Source organism: Trachypithecus francoisi, unplaced genomic scaffold (genome assembly GCF_009764315.1).
Source record: "Trachypithecus francoisi isolate TF-2019V2 unplaced genomic scaffold, Tfra_2.0 Lachesis_group1, whole genome shotgun sequence".
NCBI classification, from domain to species: domain Eukaryota; kingdom Metazoa; phylum Chordata; class Mammalia; order Primates; family Cercopithecidae; genus Trachypithecus; species Trachypithecus francoisi.
In genome coordinates, this window is record NW_022681454.1 from 163,301,428 (window position 1) to 163,322,062 (window position 20,635).

At 40.6% G+C, this 20,635-nt stretch overlaps 1 pseudogene; it reads left to right on the plus strand.

Annotated features, from left to right (window-relative positions):
• Positions 1-20,635, plus strand: part of LOC117084973 — a 36,203-nt pseudogene that overhangs the window by 9,843 nt on the left and 5,725 nt on the right.

The window sequence follows — 20,635 nt, forward strand, 5'->3', positions numbered from 1 at the left end:
CACCTGAACTTAATCTCCTCTTCTTATAAGAACAGTAATATAGGATTGTGGCCCACCCTTACCAACCCATTTTAATGTAATTACCTCTTTAAAGGCCTTATATCCAAATACAGTTGTTAATGGAAAGATCAGACTCTTAAAATATTATAAAGAGGTTTATTCTGAGCCAATATGATGAGTGACCATGGCCCAGGGAGCAGTCTCAAGAGGTTCTGAGAAAGTCTGCCCAAGGCAATTGGATTATAGTTTGGTTTTGTACATTTTAGGGAGACAGGAATTGCAGGTAAAATCGTAACTCAATACATGGAAGGTGTACATTGGTTCAGCCTAAAGAGGCAGAATATCTTGAAGGAGAGATTGTTTACAGGTCATAAGTGGATTCAAAGATTTTCTGATTGGCGATTTGTTGGAAGAGTTAAAGCTTTGTCTAAAGATGTGAAGTCAGTAGAAGGAAATGCGTGAGTTATGATAAGGAGGGTTGTGGAGGCCAAGGTTCTTCATCCGGCTGTTCATATGTATTCTTTATAATGCTGTTTATAATAAACTAGTTAATGTAAGTAATGTGTTTTCCAAGCCCTTCTAGCAAATTATTGAACCTGAGGAGAGCATTGTGGGAATCCCCGTTTTATAGCCAGTCAGTCAGAAGTATGGATGGCCTAGACTTGTGATTGGCATTTGAAGTCAGGTCAGTCTTGTGGGATGCTGTTCTTAACCTATGAGATCTGCACCTACTCTAGGTAGTTTGGGTAGACATTGTTCAGGGACTGCTTTTGTAAAAGTAATGAAAAGCCACAAGGTTAAGATTATGGAAGGGGCTTGAATTCTGCTAAAATGTGGGCATACTTTCTATAATCCTTACTACTCAGGAGTCATATTGTAGATCATAGTAACATTCTTTTTGTTTATATTTTATACTAGTATTAGGGCATTATACTGGTTTTTAGAATTTTAGGTAATTATATTGCCTATGAATTTTATATCAAAATTGTAACTGGGGGCATTACAAAGTCACAAGATTTGTGACTTTCCTCAATTGTTCCTATAGATAAACATTAGATTGGTCTTTGGAGGTGTTTTTCAGACTGACCCTACCCAGACTCATGACTCATGACTCAACTGGTCCTGCAGCCCCCAGAGGTGGACTCAGCATACAAGGACTGTTTTCCACACCCCTGCAACTGCATCTTGAACCAATCAGCAGCACTCATTCCCTAGTTCCCTGCCCACCCTAACCTATGGGCCTTGGGGAGACAGATTGAATCATAACTCCCATTCTCCCACATGATTGGCCCTGAGTTCATTAAATTCTTTCTTTACTGAAATCCCATAGTTTCAGTGACGTGGTTTTGTCTGTGCAGCAAACAAGAAGAACCCATCGGGCACTTATGGGGAGAGTTGGAGAATTGATTGTTGGTGTGGAAAAAGCCCACCCATTTGGTGTCTGAGTGTTAGGAGTAGAAACAGGTCACGGGAGCAAATTTGCTTTCTTTTTGTGTTTTATGCTAGAATTAGGGCACTATATTGGTTTTTTAAATTTTTATGTAATACCTATGAATTTTATATCAAAATTGTAATGGAGGCATTACAAAGTGTTTGTTTTAAAAATAAGTGTTGGATATGATAGGGTTGAGACTCTGCACCAGAGGTTAAGCTTCTTAAAGGCAGGAATGTCTGTTATCATTTTTTCTTTCTCCAGCTCTAAACCATCTATGGTATGTAGAATGTGTTCACTATATAGCTGTTTGTTAAGTGAATGCTTTACTTACATCTTCTTTTATTTTCATCATTGTAGAAATGTGGAAGAAAGAAAAATTTTAATAGCTCTATATCACAGTTAATGTTTTCACCAATTTCTGCATACATTTCAACTGTTCACTACGCATTAATAAATACAATAAAAGGCACAAGGAAATGGAGGGTCATAGAGGTTGGAGGAGAGCCAGAAGATTTCAGTGCCCAGAGAAAGAGAGAATTTCAGGAAGGTTGGCAGCATCATATTCTTGAATTCCTTATTTTTTTAGAGATTAATTTATAGCCTGCCTGAGGATTCCCTTGGTTTGTAATCACTTGAGATTGATTCTGAATGTTGTTAACTGGAACCTTTTGTAATTTCACCCCTTCAAATTCCCCAAAGAAAAGAAAGATAAACGATGATTAGGAGTCAGAACTGAGACTCTCCCATTCCTCACCTCTATATTTTTATTTATTTATTTATTTATTTATTTATTTATATATTTTGAGATGGACTCTTGCTCTGTCCCCCAGGCTGGAGCGCAGTGGCGCGATCTTGGCTCACTGCAACCTCCGCCTCCTGGGTTCAAGCAATTCTCCTGCCTCAGCCTCCCTAGTAGCTAGAATTACAGGTGCTTGCCACCACACCCAACTAATTTTTATATTTTAGTAGAGACAGGGTTTCACCATGTTGGCCAGGCTGGTCTCAAATTTCTGACCTGGAGTGATCCACCCACCTCAGCCTCACAAAGTGCTGGGATTATAGGCGTGAGTCACTCACTGCACTCAGCCCTCTCCTCTGCATTTAGGAAAACAAACAAAGCACTGCAGTTCGGTAGTGTCTCAGGTAATGTTCCTGGAAAGTGGACTCTGAGATGGAGGCCAGTAGGCAGGAAGTTTATCAAGAGCATTCTTTGGATTTACACCTGTGGATATGCAGGAAAGGAAGCAAGAAAGTGCAAAAGTTGGGTGGTAATGATGAACTTGGCAAAGGCCTCAGCTGACCCTATGGAGAATGCTGAAACTGAAACCCTTTTTGAATTTTCTCAAGTGGCAGGGGCTGGACTTTGATACCACACTTTCACCAGTCAGTGGACACAGGCTGCCCCCAGAAGGAGGGGGTGACCTTGAGTGATTTGGCGCTTTTAGATGGAAAGTGATTCCCAGAGTGCTGCCAGCGCCCCCAGCAGCTGAGGGCCTGCCTTCCTGAAAGGGAGGCTCACCACTGTGTCCGCTCCATCTCACATCTGCTCTTCTGGGATTCTGCTTGGAAACTAGCAATTGCACAACAGCTTGTGATGTTAAATGCTATAAGTAAAATGGGGTCATGATTTTATCTCTCTCTCTCGGACTTGGGGAATCTTTCTATCTTCTCTTTGGGGATTCAGTCTTGCTTTTCTTTTCTTTCTGAAGTCTAATTATGAAGAATGAGACAAAGGTACCAAAATCTGAAGTGGTCAACTCAATACCCCATCTAAAGCACATGGGAAAACATTTGTTTCTTGCCCTAAAGAAAAGAACTTTTTCCCCTTTATGGGATTGAGATGGTAAAGATTTCTGATTCAGGCTGGGAGCTGTCAGAACAAATAAAGCAATTCTGTTTAAACACTTTCCTTTTGTCTATCTTTGAAATGAATTACCAAATTAAGCCACCTAAGTGCACTCTTAACTCTTGGTTCTCTTCCTCATATTTTGTTTCCTGTTTCATATGGAAATTATGTTTTCTTCCCCGCTTTGTGTCAGATGATTCTATGGGAAATTCTCCAATAATGTCCTCAGATGATCTCCCACATTCAAATGTGGTTTTTCTCGGCTGAAAGGCGTAGGCTCCTTATTCGAACTCATTCTAACTCTCAGACAATTTTAGAGGCTGGTGTTTCTTTTCCTAACCAGAACATGCTTTCTGCTTTGGGGCCAGAAAATCTATTTTGATTTCATACCAGTGACTGAAAACTTTGTGATACAATGGGCATGAAATAAGCAAGAAATTCAAAGTAATATTTTTTATGGTTTTGTGTGGCATAGGTTTTTTCAACATATATTCACATTAAGCATCTCTATGGAAAAAAATATATGAATTCTGATTTTTTACTTCTCTTAATCTGTTGGTCAGAATTCTCAGGTTATGTTACTTTGAATAGAATGCTTAGAAACGTACATTCCCTTTCTCTCCTGCTCAGAGCTTAAGCAGTTCCTTGAACAACCAAGGTACTAAACATAAATTTCTTAATTGGTTGGTTGTCTCTTACTACTCAAACCTTAAGCCTTGATTTTTTCATGTTTGTTCTCCTTGCTGTGATTTTGGAAGGTAGACTTGTGTAAAAGAGAACCTGGCAACTTCTCAGAAGGGAGACAGTGGAAACTACAGGATGCATTCCTCTACGATTTTTTTTTTTTTTTTTTGAGACAGGGTCTCACTCTGTCACCCAGGCCAGGGTGCAGCAGTGCAATCACTGCTCACTGGCAGCATCCGCCTCCCAGGCTCAAGCGATCCTCCCACCTCAGCCTCCTGAGTAGCTGGGATTACAGGTGTGCACCACCATGCCTGACTCATCTTTTGTGTTTTTTGTAAAGATGGGGTTTTGCCATGTTGCCCAGGCTGGTCTTGAACTCCTGGGCTCAAGTGATCTGCCTGTCTTGCCTCCCAAAGTGCTTGGATTACAGATGTGAGCCACCACTCCTGGTCTTGCCTGGCTTCTTAATTAAACATCAATTGTGAGATTGATCCATATTCTTTTGTCTGTCGTCAAAGATAGTTCATGGTCTTTGCTGTGTTGGAATTCATCTTTAAACCTTCTTTTCCCTCACCCCTTCTTTTATCTCATGACCAAATCCTGCCAATGTCATCTTCAAAATCTATCTAAAGTCTCGCTCCCTCCACGGGCAGTAATTCCTGCTTGAAGGCTGCTTTGTCTTTTGATTCATGTCCTCACTTTTGTTCCTGCTTCTCTCTCCTCCTGTCTACTTATGTGGCTGGTGGGACTGTTACAACAAAGCAGATTATACTAGTTAGTCACATACTTGAAACATGTCATGAGTTCCCAGTGCATTTAGGATAGTGCTCACAGCCTGCACGTGGTCTGCAAGGCCATGTGAACTGGCTGTGTGAACTGGCTTGTGCCTGACACCATCCCCTGCCCTCTCCGGGCACCTCTGCAGCTCCATTTTGTTCTTCCAGTTCCTCTTAGAGTCAAGCTTTTCCTTGTCCTCAACGTTGGTATATGTGATGTTTTTCTACTTACTTTCCCACTCTCGCTTGACCTGGCAAATTCCTGCTCTGTCATTTCTCAGAGAGGCCACCTCCGATGTTCTTGTCTATGTTAAATCTTCCTGTTATTTTCATTGGCAGTGATTGACACACCTAACACCAACACTTATTGCATTTACCAACACAACTGTTAGAGTAACTGTCTAATGCTCGTCTTCCCACTAGACTATGGACACCGTGGGGCTGGGTCTTTTTGTTTGCTGTTGTGTCTGCAGCGTCTAGCACAGTGTCATGTATGTAATGGCTGCTCCGAAAATGAGCGAATGAAAGCAGAGTCTCAGGAGCTATGACAAAGTTTACCTGAACATGTAAATGAGATGTCAATGAAGGGGACTTTTCATTTACACCTTTTCGGATCTGAAGCTTTTCAGCTGAAAATAAGTAGATTGGGTATCAGGATTTCTGAGCATTTTGCAGCTCAGCCAATCAAGGCAGGCAAACATTCACTTAATAAGCTGCTCTGGCCAAAGCTCATTCTTTCATTTTAAGAAATACAGTTCCCGAATGACAAGCAGCGTAAACACCGTCCCAGAGTGACACTTTGAATGAAACATTAGAGCTGTGTCCATATTAACCCCACAGGCAACTACATTCATCCCTGTCCTCTGTTACTGTTCTTCTCCTCTACTGCTGTAGCAAATACACAATATATAATGCAGTAAATAAATCTGCAGCAAATAGAACGACAGATAAGTTAACCTAACTCTAAAAAGCCACTGCCAATGGCTTTTTAGACCACAAGAGGGAGCTGTTTAAACTCTTGTTAACAAGGAAACAATTGAGAGAGAAGAAACTTGGCAATCCTAAGGTTGACCAGATGGGCACCTATTTATATGATATTGACTCTGGAATTCCATTTATTTTTAAGCTACAAAAGTTTTAATTCTTTTTATCTGCAATGTAATTAGCATTTTAAATAGTGATATTAAAGGCAGTGAGTTGTTTTTGCCTTAAGATCCAATTTTAAATCTCATTTAACTAGTTTGGAAAAGTGTAAATATTTAATTAAGGGACAAGGAGATGAAGACTACTTTCATACTAAATCTGTTTGCTAAATACTTACTAACAAACCGCCTCATGAACAAATAAGCTTTTCTTTAAAAAATACTGTTTCTTTCAATAGTCTATAAGGTCGTAAATGTTTAAATATGTGTGCAAATCAGATTTTTTAAAAGATATACACAAACTATGACTTGAGAACTCCTTTCTTAAGAACACTGCAGTCTAATTATAGACATATTTACATACCATGAATCCAGTTATATGACAACTGCTCTTGCCAACCCTCCTGGTCACTCTGAAAATGAATGCAGTTCAATTATCTAAAGGGACCTGACCCAAGGGCAGAGTATGTTTTTCTACAAAGGGGCTAGTGAGAGGGCACATTGGTGGGAGTCAAATGACCAATCATAATAACAGTAGTGACATTCATTGAGTGTTTATACAGGCCAGGCACTGTGCTTAAAGCACGGTACATGGACTAGATCATTAATTCCTTCCAAAGCTGCAAGGTAGCTTCTATTACTGTTTTTATTTTAGAGACAAGAAAACAGAAGGGTTAAATACCTTACAGAAGATCACAGAGCTATTAAGTGGGGGAGCCAGGAGTTGAATCCCGCTGCAGAGGAAGGCTCACTAAATGTGATTCTCCTCAACTGGCAAGTCCAACTGTGGGTTAAAGCATCAGGCCTCTGGGTGAAATGCTTCTTTTCCTGCAATGGGCCAAATCTGTACACTGTTATCTTCATTTTGAACAATGGGATTCTGCCAAGATTCTCTTCTTCCCATAAAATGTTTTGTCCTAAGAAGGGAGAGAAAGATTTTGTCGTTGTACACCGAGCACTATATCCAGGATAATTGTCAGTGAATAGGAAATGTGTTAAAGATGGCGGTTTTCTGCTGATTCATTTCTGTGATGTCAAGACTTATGGGAATACAGACAAACTTATCTGAATCACAGACATCACTTAATATTAAAAGGGCAGCCACCAAAATGTTCTAAGACAGAGGACTTGTAAAAAATTCCAGCAGTTTACCATAGTGGTCCTAGAACCTAAGTGTGTTTTGAGTAAATATTCAAACATGTCCTATGAGCAGAAACATAAATGTCATCTTCCTGTTCATGGTGGGACTGTGGCCCATTTGTTACAGGGGAATTAGGGGGTTAAGAATCCCCTTGCTAACGATTATCTATTGCCATTCTGCATTTTCTCCTTACCCTACGCTCAGTCCTATTCCTAACTGGGATCTTTAAATACTTAGAAAACATTGCTGGCCCGGCAGGCTCATGCTTATAATCCCAGCACTTTGGGAGGCTAAGGTGGAACCAATTGCTTGAGCCCAGGAGTTCAAGATCAGCCTGGGCAACATGGCAGTATCCTGTCTCTACAAATAATTGTTTTTAGAAATAGCCAGGCTTGGTGGTGTGCACCTGCAGTCCCAGCTACTAGGGAGGCTTAGATAGGATGATCACTTGAGCCCAAGAGTTCAAGACTACAGTGAGCTATGATCACACCACTGCACTCCAGTCCAGTCTGGGCAACAGAGTAAGACCCTGTCTCAAAAAAAAAAAGTAAAAATATATATAGGCTGTCCAACAAACTTTAATTTTGGATAAACAACAGATAATTTTCTCAGCCTGTGTTTTCCAAATGTTACATTGGAGATTCTTGTATTTAAAATTATCTATTGTTTTTATCTGAAACGCAAATTTAATTGGATATCTTGTATTTGTATTTGCTGAATCTGCCAGCCTTTCTCTTCGCCTCACTGATCAGATGGAGCTTAGTGGTTAAGAGGATAGGCCCTGGATCTGGACCACTCAGAAGGCTTGCTAGCTATGGAATTTCAGCAAATTACTTAGCTTCTCTGTGCTCAGATTTCTCATCTATAAAAGGGGATAATAATAGAACCAATTCACCTTATAGGTCTGTTGTCAGGATTAAATGATTTAATGCATTCAACCACTTAGTAATTGTCTCGGTCCTTTCAGGCTGCTATAACAAAATACCACAAAATGAGTAATTTATAAACAGTAGGAATTTATTTTGCACAGCTCTGGAGGCTGTGAGGTCCAAGACCACGGCACCAGTAGATTCAGTGTCTGGTGAGGGTCTGTCCCATCGATGGCACCTCCTTGGGGCATCCTCACGTAAGATACCTCAAGTGCCCCCTTCTTTTTTAACAGCACCAAATCCATTCGTGACAGTCAAGTGTTCATGACTCAATCACTTCCTAAAGGCCGCTTAATACCATCGCATTGGGTCTTAGGTTCTAACCCATGAATTTGGGAGAAACATACATTCAAATTATAGCAGTAATTGAGTAAATACTCAACAAATGTTAGCCATTACTATTATTACTTTTAGAGATGTTCCTCATATCTACAATACTCAAATTTACAGTATTGTGGCAGCTTTTTCGAGAAGCAAATGAGATAGCATACTGACAGCATTTGGCATAGAGTATGCCTTCCTTAACCAAAATAGCTACACTTCTATGAAGGTTTGTGTGTCATCAGAACCCTTTCTTTCATTTATTTTAAAGGATTGTAGAAGTCTGAAGATGCAGCACTTTGCGCTATAACTACTGAGGATGGATTTTTCAAAGGTCCTCGGAGAGAAAGAGAAACAGAAGATTTAGCATATGACTTTCTTCTCAACATTCTGATTATGGACACTTGTGGTTGAGCTTACAATTATTATACATTTATTGAAAAATTCTGAGTCCAGGGAGAGTAAGTGATTTGGCCAAGGTCAAGCCACTCTGTGGTATATCAAAAAGTAGGAACTCTTTCTTGGGTGGGTGAGGCTTGAAGGTTTGAGGTATGGAGAGAAAACGCCTCTTGTTGTCCATGGCCGTTTGACTGGCTTATGTGCCTGTGCACCACCGGCCCCCACTCTCTCAGACTCCAGGAACTCTGACTTCCTCACAGGGGATGCTAGGAAAGGGGCCTGGCGCTCCCTCATGGGGGCATGAGTATGGCAGCCGACGAAACAGCTCCCCAGAAGCTCCTTTGGGAGTGAATGAATCCTCCCCAGTGGCTCATTCACCCCCAGGGAAGGACTTGAGTGCTAGAGAGAGTAGTTATTCATGAGAGCCCCAGCTATGTGAACAGTTGAATGTACATTCAAGATCTAATAATTTTTAGTATCTATTAACAGCTGAGATATTGAAGGTCCGTGAACACTGGAATCTGCAGTTCCCGAGAGCTATGCGTGTACAATATTGATGAGACTTCCATCGTGTCATCAATTTTCTAAGTTGGAAATCATTAGAAACCGGACAAAATGAAACAGAATTTTTCTTTCTGTCCTATTATCTACTCTAAAGATTTCTCTGTGGGGCTATCCAAATAGAGCATACCTGTTTGCCTATTTCAAGCAAAGGCCAGATAAGAGAAAAAAAAAGCCCAGAGCATACTCTTTGGACGGAGCTTTGTCTAGAGAGGAAACCAGGCAGGGATGAAGAGCAAGTCCAAAGATAGACTCGAACTGCCCCTTAGGGATGTGAGAGTGCACCAAGGTTAGAACAACAATATATCAGAACTGGGATGTGGCAAAGATATCTGATACATCTAATACAACCTGTCAGTTTACAGATAAGGAAGCCAAAGCCCAGAGCAGTCTGGAGACTTCCACGAGGCCATATGTCTGGAGAGAGGTGGAACTGGAATGAGAACCTTGTTCTTTGGTCCCCCTGACTATTGCTGCTTTAATTAATTAATTAATTAATTAATGTTAGAGATAGGGTTTCTCTGTGTTGCCTAGGCTGGAATGCAGTGGTGCTATCATGACTCACTGCAGCCTTGAACTCCTGGGTTCAAATGATCCTCCCACCTCAGCCTCTCAAGTAGCTGGGACTACAGGCATGCACCACCATGTCCAGCTAATTTTTAGTTTTTCTGTAGAGATGGGGTCTCACTCTGTTGCCCAGGCTGGTCTTGGACACCTGGCCTCAAGTGATCCTCCTGCCTTGGCCTCCCATAGTGCTAGGATTACAGATGTGAACTACCAAGCCTGGCCTTACTGTTGGTTTTGTGAGAGGACTGTTGCCATCCTTTTACAAGTGCCAAGCTAAAAATTGCCAAAATCTTGAACCTGACAGAGAGGAGGAGCTGGAGGAAGCATGCACCACCCTTGTGGGGCTGACTGTAACTTTAGGAAATGGGGAAATGATTGGGACTCTACTTCAGATGCTCAAATGCCTGAAGAGTTGGGGTGGTTTTGAGATTCGGTGTATCTCTTCTGTGAAGTGTGTACATGTGGGTGATGGACATGGTAGGAGGAGGTGGGGACAAGGAGGGAATCAATGGACACCACCCAAGATGAAACGAAGCCTAGGATGTGAGTCCTACCTGCACAGTGTTTGTGAACCAGTTGGGGAGGTCCAATCACAAGCAGGATCGTGAGATGATGATGACTCACTGTGTTATAGGTAACCAGCTGCTAAGTGGTGTTTCAGAATCTAAAGTGTAACCCGTCTTTCTGATCCTTGGGTGAACCAGCTTCCATGAGTCACTTTAGCAAGGAAAACGGTTTTATTTCATTAAGATGGCATGTGTGGCCTCTAGAGAGACTGCAATCTTAACCGTATATGGTTTCTATCTAACAGAAGATGAAACACCAGTAGTTTGCAATTTTTTACAATTTCAAAATTTTCATTCAGAAACTGCTGTCATATGGTTGTTGTCCCAGGAATAGACTACGAAATATTTTCCTAGTAGCATCATAGTCACAACTGCTATATTTTCTTTTTCAGTCAGTTTTCAGATGTCTGGTCTTTCCTCTGTCATGTCTTCCAGGGCCAGACATTTATTTGTAATATGCCTCTTTAGTGTCACATTAATAATAATCGAAGATGCTGTGCTGTGTGCTCTCTGCTTGCAAAGATGAGAAAGACGGGGTTTTCCCAGAAGGGGCACACCATCTACTGGGGCTGGTGGTGGGGAAGAAGTAGAGGGAATGGGAGAAGAAGGTGATGAGACAAGATCATAGATCCTTTACCTCAAGGCAAGGTACCAGTAGTGCCAAAGGAGAGTACCCCAGCATGCTATGTGTGTGAACTGGAGATGAAACCCAGTTAGGGGTAGCCTTAAGGAAAGAAAGGAGGAATTAGAAAAGACTGCATATATTCACAGAAGGTGACATTTGAACAGGTCCTTGAAGACTGTGTCAGCATAATGTTGCAAAGCTGAGAACATCAGGGAGGAAGGAATAGCCCAGTTTGGTTGAAAGTAGGTTACTTGAGGGAGTTGGTAGAGATAAGATTGAAAAAAATGTTCTGCGATAACTTTAGTTGAGAAGGAGTTTGGCCTTCAGTTGACAGGCAATGGGAAAGCCTTGAAAATCGTTGAGCAGAGGCCCAATATGCAGTCAGATAACTACCATTGTTTTTCTATGTGACATTTTTATTAGAAAGAAACAAATGGCAAACAAGCTAGCTGATGTGGCAATCTTATTTAAGTCAAGGAAACTGCATTGTGACACAGAACTAACTACATCTTACCTCTTATACTTTCCACGTGTTTGTCACTTTATATATAAATGTTTTTCATATTAATGGCCTGAGAGGCTGTGAAGTATTACTGAGAGAATCCTCAAAAGAAGATGTATGCAACAGCATGGATGAATCTCAGAGGAATCGTGCTAAGTGAAAGAAGGCAGATTCAAAAATTATACTGTGTGAATTCATTTATATGACATTCTTAAAAAGGCAAAACCATAGAGAAGTAAAACAGAACAGGGGTTGCTGGGGGTTAGGGATGGGGGAAAAGATCTGACAGCCTTCAAGAGGAAGGAATTCTTTGGGGTTTTAGAGTCGTTCTGTATCCTGTTTATTTTGGTGATTACAAGAATCTATGCATGTGTTATAGTTCGTAGAACTTAACATCAACATTTTTACTACAGGTAAATTTAAAACACAAATATACAAGGAAAAGAGGTTCAATTATGTTTAGATAATGTTTCTTGATGTCCAATTCTTCAAAAGCTGGTAATTTCTTGTAGTATGTATGGCAAGTATGTACATAGATATATTTAACTAACTATATATGTCAATTAATAATAAATTATCTTACTATAGCTATAAAAGAAAGCCTACTATGTTTTCTCAGATATTCAGGGGCTTTATTAGAGACCCCACTGTCCTTGTTGTATTAAATAGGTATGACACTTGTGAATAGTATATTAATTGTTTTTACAGTGACTACTCTTGAAATATTTCATCTTCTAATCTTCTTCCAATCTTGTTTGTGTTAGAAATGTGCTTAATAAAGTTCACATGGATAGATTCTTGTAACCACCAAAATAAACAGGATACAGAACAACTCTAAAACCCCAAAGAATTCCTTCCTCTTGAAGGCTGTCAGATCTTTTCCCCCATCCCTAACCCCCGGCAACCCCTGTTCTGTTTTACTTCTCTATGGTTTTGCCTTTTTTAGAATGTCATATAAATGAATTCACGCGGTATAATTTTGGAAGAATTCTTCTAAACATTCTTCTTCCAATCTTGTTTGTGTTAGAAATGTGCTTAATACAGTTTTTGATTATAATCATATTAAATGTAAACCTCAAATCAGACTGAATTTCACAGATATTGATTTAGTGATGTTCAAATAAATGAAGTTAGCTTTTGAAGTATGGTTGTCACGAACACTTCTCTATCAGCAGAGAATCTCGATGATAGGTGACTATGTTTTCAAAGTACAGCTATTGCAACTCATAATCCAAATCAAAGTCTCAAACCACATTGTCAATGTGCTGAGGATGGAAAGTAAAGGGCTTTGTTGTTTATTATGGCCCAGGATAAAAAGAGGGACTGACATATTATAGATTACAAGTTCCAAAATGATTTCATCCCATGTTTTCTTTGAAGCTTTTTTTCTCTTACTCTCACTGTGTGTTTTTGACTAAAATAGTGGTTGATGCTTCTTTTAAAATAACACATTGCCTTTTGACTTAAACCTGTGTTTAACTCTGTAGATTAATAGCTTCCTGGGGCTGAGTGTCATACTCCTCAACTCCACCACGTTTATAGTTTACATGTTAATGGGGTGCTGCTCCCCACCAGAGAGGGGGCCCCAACCAAATCTAACTTCTCTTTAGAAGCCAAGAGCTGCAGCCACAAACCACATGAAGTCCTTTCGTGGCATGGGATGGAATGAACAATTTGGATGTGCATTGGTGTTTTTAGTTTCATTCTCATGGATGGCTGTCACTGATGATAAAGGGCAATATATGTTGTTAGAGTTATTTTTAAATTAGTAAAATTTGGTAGATGAGATTTCAATGTCCTTAAAATGTTCCAGGACACTGCCTTCATCAGACATAATTGGAACATCTTCACTTACCAGCTGTATTTCCATTGCATAGTTCCTCATTTCTGCCTCATTGCCATTGGGCTAAACCCTGTCTGAGCCTTCACTATATTCAGACTACTCCTGTTCTCTTTCCTCCATTTATACAGTTGCAGAACTGACTGACAAGGCAGATACATTAAAAACTCTCTAATGGATTATTATTGTTCTCAGGATAGAATCCAAAATTCTCAACTGTTCTTAAAAGTCTGGAGAGCTTGCTTATTCTAGCAGCTGCGTTTCTTATTGATTTCATTCCCCACCTTACTTCTTCCTTCCCGAGAGCCTTGGTATATGTTCCCTCCACCTGGAATGCTCTTCTTCTTAGACTGCTCTTTCCTTCCCAATCTTCAGATGCCTGTTTGAGCAGCCCTCCCCAGAGATGACATCCTGGAGCCCTGAGTCTGAGTCAATGCCCTTTGGTATGAATACCTCTTATTTCTCCTTAGTAGCACCTGTCAAAATTGCAATTGAGCAATTAGTTATGAAATTATTTGTTGGTTGCTTTCCCTGATAGAATTGGCCCATGCTTCTTGGGAACATTTCTGTCTTATCCCCTGGTGTTTCTCCAGAGCTCAGCCGAATGCCTTGTTCATGGTGTTTGTGCAATGAGTATTCATTGAACAAATAAATGAAAGACCAAGGCAACCATATTGAATGAGCAAAGTGGCAAAATGAGAATCAGCACAAGTTGGTTCCATTCTGCACATCAGTTGTGACCAACTGCCACTCTTACTACTTGAGACCGCCATTACAGTAGTGACTGCTGTTACTACTTGAGAACATCATTGTAGTAGTTACTGCTGTTATTACTTAAGACCATCATTACAAGACCGAACGAAGGGATGAACATAGAAATGAAAACCTAAGACAAAAGTAACTATTTTAAAGGAAGGGTAAAGTGGGGAAGAAGAAGAGAAAAGACAAGAGAGAAGAAGAGAAGAAGAAAAGGGTTGCCTGCTTCTAGTGAGCAAAAGCAGCTGCCCCGAGCTTCTACAGCCCTTCGTATTTATTGGGTAGCAAGAGCAGGGAGGAGGAGGTAATGACTGGTTAGCTGCTTAATTGATTACAGCTTCATATTATTACTAACAGGCTTCAGATGTACCTAATCACAAGAAACACCGCACTTGGGGTGTGACTGCCCTCAGCATTCCTTCTGGGTGGCAAACACAGTTTGTCAGTTTGGCAACATCCTGCTTTCATGAGAACAGTTTGCTGTTTACTCATAGAGCCTCCAGTGGCATATTGAGTTGATGACGGCCTTCACTCTCTCGGCCTCCAACAATCAGTGGTCCTCAAACCATGCTATGCACATGCATCACCTGGGGAGGCTCCATTGTCAGAAACACTGATTTTATATATTTGAAGCAGTGTCCAGGAAGCTTCATGTGTAATGGCATTTTGGGTGACTTTGATGCAAGTGTTTGAGGACCATTCTTTGAGAAACACTGCTGTGAAATGATGATTTCACATAAAACCAGCCCAAGGTTATTTTAACACTGCATTCATGCAAACTCTTTGGATATGGTGATCAAATTCAACATCACCAACTTGAAAACAGATTTACAACTTAGAGAAAATTTAAAAAATCAACTTCTTATAACTGAGTAGTAATTAAAATGTGGAAATATTTGAAAAAACTATTCATGATAAAATTGAGTTCAAATGCTTCATCTAAATAGTAAATAAGCTTATGATGCTGTTCAAACTAGTAAACCCATGAATGCTGGTAAGCATATATAAATCAGTTGTGATGACAAAAGACTAATTTTCCCAAATTAATCCTTTATTTGGTTTTATTATTTTTAAATGAAGGACCAATATAGATAATTAATATAGAGAAAATACACATTCATATAAAGGCACATTAAATCAGCCCTAGCTACCCCAGTTGACATTCTCTTAGATTTTTACTCTACACCATACATTTATTTAATATGGTATATTGAACATAATGTTATGTGATGTAATTGTAATATAATGTTGTCTTGCCTTAGATGAATAAACTCTGTAAGTTCCAGGGTAGGGTCTAGGGCAATTTCCCTGGTCTACAAAAGTGTTCAATTAATACTTATTGAATAGGTATTGACTCATGTATTTTAACTCTCATGCAATTTTCCTCCAAAACCAAAGTTAGAAGAAAATTAGTAACAAACAAATCTTCACATACCAAATTAACCCTTTGTACAAAACCCGAATAACAGCCAGTTTCTGCTGCCATAACAAAATACATCAGACTGGGTAATGAATACATAAAAAAGCTGTATTTATCCAGAAAGCTGTTCTGAAGGCTACGAAGTCCAAGATCAAGGCAAAGGTGGATTCGGCATATGGAGAAGCTTACTCTCTGCTTCAAGATGGTGCCTTTTGCTGCATCCTTACATGGCAGAAGAGATGATGAAGAAGATGAAGATGAAGAAGATGATGAAGATAATGAAGAAGAAGATGAAGTTGAAGAAGAGATGGCAGAAGAAGATGAAGATTGTGCCTCTTGTTGCACCCTCACATGGCAGAAGAGATGAAGAAGAAGATGATGAAGATAGAAGAAGAAGAAGAAGAAGAAGAAGAAGAAGAAGAAGACGAAGAAGAGGAGGAGGAGGAGGAGGAGGAGATGGGAGAAGAAGATGAAGATGGTGCCTCTTGCTGCATCCTCACATGACAGAAGAGATGAAGATGAAGAACAAGAAGAAGATGAAGATGAAGAAGAAGATGATGAAGATGAAGAAGAGATGGCAGAAGAAGATGAAGATGGTGCCTCTTGCTGCATCCTCACATGGCAGAAGAGATGAAAGTGCAAGGCAGCTCTCTGAGGCCTCTTTGGACTTTAATCTCATTCATGAAGGACTTTAATTTCATTCATGAAGGTGGAGCCCTCATGGCCTAGTCACCTCCCAAAGACCCCACTTTTTAATATCATACCTTGGTGATTAGGTTCCAGCATATGAATTTTGCAGGGACACATACATTCACACCATAGCACTGAGTCTTCCCCTCTGTACCTCAATAGCGTGGGCAGCAGAGACATACACAGTTCTCCTTGGCAGCCATCAGTTCGTGTCTCTGCTGCCATTTCTGGCACATCAGTGTGTGTTTTAGGCAGGATGACAGTGGCTTTATACATTTTTCAGTATAATCACCTAATTTCTCATTACATGATGGTGACTCATAATCAATGTGAAAAGAAAAAATTCAGAGGCAAAAGATGATGGTTTTCACTCTTTAAGTTTGTTCTACTTATGCCCAAACCTGATGCTGATTGGATTCTCTGTGCTTTTGCTTTAATGGGATAATGGAAGGGGAAGAATAAGAATATGACTGAGGGAATGTGCTGCTCTAACTGGTCTGTTTTTTATTACATTTTATTTTAGAGGTGCCATAAATGCATTTTCTTGGCTCTCATGTCTTTTTGAGAACTTTATACATTGTAACTGTCTGGGAAAATTACCACCTTATTTAAATTAAGTATCCTTAAAGAGATCAGCTTTTATGATGATGAAAGACTCATCTTCCCACATGAATCCTTTATTTTGTTTTATTATTTTTAAATGAAGGATGAATATGGATAATATAGATTTTAATATAGATAAAATATACATTCATATAAAGGTACATTAAATCATCAGCTCTAGCTATCCCAGTTGATGTTTTCTTAGATTTTTACTCTATCTGTATCATATATTTGTATAATATATTAACATAATGTTAACTCTATTAATATATTAATATATAATAGCTCTCCAAGCTAAAGTCCATGTAGCAATTATTGCTTCAGAGATTCCATGGAAGCTACCAGATTTGTCAGTTCTTAGTACTAATAATCCTGTTCTTGGACTCAGTGTCCAATTCGTTCTGTGTTGCCTGCTGGTTGTGGGTTGGGTTAAAACCAGTTTGAAGAACAAAAATGGCATTAAAGATTGAGTTTAAATTGTCATTGTGAATATCTTTATTTTACTTTTGTGTTTGAGGCTTCAGATTGTTAAATAAATAACACAGTTTCTTCTAAAACCATTGACTCTTCTTTTCTTGGACTTCCATATCAATGCCCAAGACAGTACCTTTTTCGTTTTTTTTTTTTGAGACAGGGTCTTGCTTTGTTACCTAAGCTGCAGTGCAGTGGTGTGATCATGGCTCACTGCAGCCTCAACCTCCCAGGCTCAAGCGATTCTCCCACCTCAGCCTCCTGAGTAGCTGAAACTACAGGTGCACACCACCACACCAGGCTAAGTGAAAATATTATTTATATTCCATTAAGAGGTCTTTTCAATACCATGATCTCTTTTATTTAGTTGCAGACTTGTCATGGAAATGAAGGTGTCATTGGTCATGATCAATGATTATTCTCAGTTAAAAGTGTTCAGGTATCAGTTTATCTATATTGATCCTTCGGTTAGTAGCTGTTTTTAATATTTCAGCTAGTGTTAAAAATCACTGAAGAGATGATTTGGCAGGGTGTGACATTCAACAATTCGGAAACAATAAATTTACCATGTGCCCTGCCACAAAAAGTGTCCTGTTGAATTCCCAGGGTCATGGCCACCCCACTGGCATCCTATGAGTCTTTCCTGTTTGCTAGAGAGATCAAAAGCTCGGGTGGTGGTAGTGGTGGTAGTGCGGAAATAAGCATAATTCTCTTATGCTACAGGAAGTATGTTCAGCATGTATATGAAGGTCTCTTACTGGCCAAACTAGGTGTCCTGGGGGTGGAACTTATCCCATAAACCCAGGTGTCTGAGACTGAAAGACCTGGGGCTTGAGTGAAGCAATTTTGCCAACAGGGAGCTATCCAAGGTACTGGCCTCTTCCATCAGCACTTGCTGACCCTGTAGTGTGTAGCTGCTGTCCTGGCAGTGACACGTGCCATTTTGTCAGAAAATAGCCAGCCCTGACTGCCTGAATCAAGTTCCATCCTGCTTGACTTGGTCTGACTGTGCCTGGCCTGGTCTTTCCTTACCTCTATACCTCACCTAACCTGTGCCTGTTGTGGCTGTGACATTGTCTGCTGTGACAACTGCCCCAGCTATAACCTAGACCAAGCTAGTCCAACACGCAGCCTGTGGGTTGCATGCAGCCCAGGACCACTTTGAATGTGGCCCAACACAAATTTGTAAAGTTTCTTAAAACATTATAAGATTTTTTGTGATTCTTTTTTTCTTATCAGCTATTGCTAGTGTATTAGTGTTTCTGTATTTTTTTGTGTGGCCCAAGACAATTCTTCCAATGTGGCCCGGGAAGGGAGGCCAAAAGATTGGACACCCCGACCTAGACTAATGGTTCTGAAACGTGGCTCAGCATTAGGGTTACTGGAAGAGATTGTTAAAATAGCATGAATCAGAATCTCTAGGAGTGGGGCCTAGGAATTTGGGGACCGCTATCCTAGATTAATTTCTTGGCTCTCTTACCATGTTTCCTGGAAGAGTTGAATCTAATTCCTGTTGTTTTTCTTTTCCACTGAATGGAATATAAATTGTAGTATTTAAATTTTTCAGAATGAATAAACAAATGATGATATATCCATACAATGGAACAGTACTCAGCAATGGAAAGGAGCAAACTATTGACATGCTCTACACAATGGAGAAATCTCAAAGAATTATGCTTACCGAAAGAAGTCATACAGAAAAGTAGACCTATTGTATACTTGAATGTATATAACATTCTATGACATGCAGAGTAATCCACAGTGATAGATTACCCAGGGTTGGGTTGGCAGATGGGAGAACAAGAGGACTTTGTATGGGCTGGGTACGTTCATTTCCTTCATACTTTTTTTTTTTCTTGAGATGGAGTCTTGCTCTGTCCCCCAGGCTGGAGTATGGTGGCATGATCTCGACTCACTGCAACCTCTGCCTCCCAAGTTCAAGAGATTCTTCTGCCTCAGCCTCCCAAGCAGCTGGGATTACAGACGTGCACCATTATACCTTGCTAATTTTTGTATTTGTAGTAGAGACGGGGTTTCACCATGTTGGCCAGGCTGATCTCGAACTCCCAACCTCAAGCGATCCACCCGCCTTGGCCTCCCAAAGTGCTGGGATTACAGGCGTGAGCCACAGCGCCCAGCCCATTTCCTTTATTCTACTCATTATTTTATGGTGTACACACACATGAAATTATATCCTTTAAGCAATTTCTTATTTATTGTATGTCAGCTGTAACTCAATAAAGCTGTTAAAAATAAATAAATAGAAGTTTCAAGGAGATTCTTGGATAAAAGTGTATTAAAAATCTTTATGCTATTAAAAACATTATGGAAGTTCTTCAAAAAATTAAAAATAGAGTTACCACATGATCCAGCAATCCTATTACTGGAGCTATTTCCAAAGGAAATAAAATCAGTATGTCAAAGAGCTATCTGCATCTCATGTTCACTGCAGCATTAGTCACAGTGGCCAAGATCTCTTAGGAACCAACCCAAGTGTCCATCAACAGATGACTGGTGAGGGCTCACAGGGAAGAGAGAATGGGCTCCTCTCTGTATGGTGGCTACAGTATGCTAGAGGTGCCTGTGACATGACTAGGCCCCTTGCTCCTTCCCCAGTCCAAGGGCAGTAAGGGCAGTATCTGTACTGCTGCAGTGGCAATGGGAGAGGGGCCATGGGTTGTCTCTAGGGTTTCTTCCCCAGAAAATGTAAAACCTCCACTGACTGAAGTGTTTAGGCAGAGGCAGGGTGGTTGTGCCAGGAGCCCAGTTTGAGAGGCCCTGCCCAGTGAGGTATAACAGAAGCAGGGACATGGGGAAAACAGTCTGGTCACTTTTCCATAAGGCAGCCATGCCGTGCTGTGGGTCGACTAAGTCCTTAATCTTTTCACTCCCTCCTGAGCCTGAAGGGAACAGAGGAGGAGAAAGCTGCAAAGCAGCAAAGATAGTGACTTGCTTGCTACTATTGGGAGCTCCATCCCAGGAAAGTGCAGAGTAGCTTCTGGCCTGAGAGCCCAGATGAAGATGGGATGGCTGAGGTTCCACATCGGGAAGCTCTGCCCAGTGAGGACTAGTAGGGACAGGTACCTACATGGAAAACAGTGTGGCCACTTTTCCTAAGGCAGCAAAACTGGTGGGCCTGCCCGATCCCTTGGGGAGCTCTGTCCCAGGGAAGTACCTTCTATCCTTCACCAGGCAGGGCCCTCAGCCTGGGCCCATGGAGCAGCTGCCCTTCCCCCAAGTGAGCATTTCCACTGGTGGTGGCTCTGAGTTTCTCTGGGGTGGAGCTTCCAGAGGCAACTGACAGCCCCTCTGCCACTACTACTGCAGTGGTTCTGCCCTTGCTGCCCTTGTACTGGGGAAA